Below are 1,047 nucleotides of genomic sequence, written 5' to 3' on the forward strand. Positions count from 1 at the left end.
AGTGGGTTCTATGTGAGCTAGTTGAAGATGAAGTTGGAAAAACCTATTTTTTTCCATTTTGTGTATTTTCTATTTTCAAAATCCAATTTTGATTTTAAAATCATATTTGATTTCTAAAATAAAAATTTATTNATCCAATTTTGATTTTAAAATCATATTTGATTTCTAAAATAAAAATTTATTAATTTTACAAATTAATTTCATAAATTAATTTTCTAATAAAATTAATAAATAATTATTTAAATAATTTAAATAATTCTAATTAATTTAATATCCAATATTAAATTAATTTTACATAAATTCATCTTCTTATATTTAAATCATATTTAAATATATATTCTCCAATTCTGTTTGATTCTAATTTGAACGTTTCAAATTAACTTATCACGTTACTCTAGAGCTAATCCATTTCCGAGCTAGTAGAGAAATCTTGTGGACCTACAGATCATGGGCTCCAACGATATGAGATTAATCGACTAAACTCATTAGACCGATCTAACCCCCATTCATTAACTGATGGGTCACTCCACTAAAACCCATAATTGAACTCCTCTAACTGTAGATATATTATGTCCACTCGATATAACCATGATTAGTAAGTCAACCCTTCACAGGTTGTTCGTAATGACGGTTGGGTCAAATCTCTGTTTTACTCCCGAAATTACCTCTAGTTCCTTAAGTTCTCACTGATCATCTAATGAACAATTGTTTTTTGATCCAATCAACAAAATCGAGTCCCTCTCAGGCCAATGAGAGGGCAGGGCCCCTTGTTCAAGACCTAGAATCAGCACTTAAGGGAACAACCTCTCTACTATCGGTAAAAGCGGGTAGGAGTGAATTCTGTCTTGCACCCTATGTCCCCTACTATCTATCAAGTCTTACCTCCTAAAATGGGAGGTTTATCGAGTCGGCGCTGTTGAGCCAACTCTCACCTATGCAAATCTAAGGATAATTCCAAATAAATAGGAGTTCATAATTAGCTAGGATTAAGGTCAAGTTACCTAGGTCATCGCTTTGAAATAGTCAGTCTTAAACAGTAAACGACGT

The sequence above is a fragment of the Benincasa hispida genome, chromosome 12, assembly GCF_009727055.1.
Source record: "Benincasa hispida cultivar B227 chromosome 12, ASM972705v1, whole genome shotgun sequence".
Classification (NCBI taxonomy): Eukaryota; Viridiplantae; Streptophyta; class Magnoliopsida; order Cucurbitales; family Cucurbitaceae; genus Benincasa; species Benincasa hispida.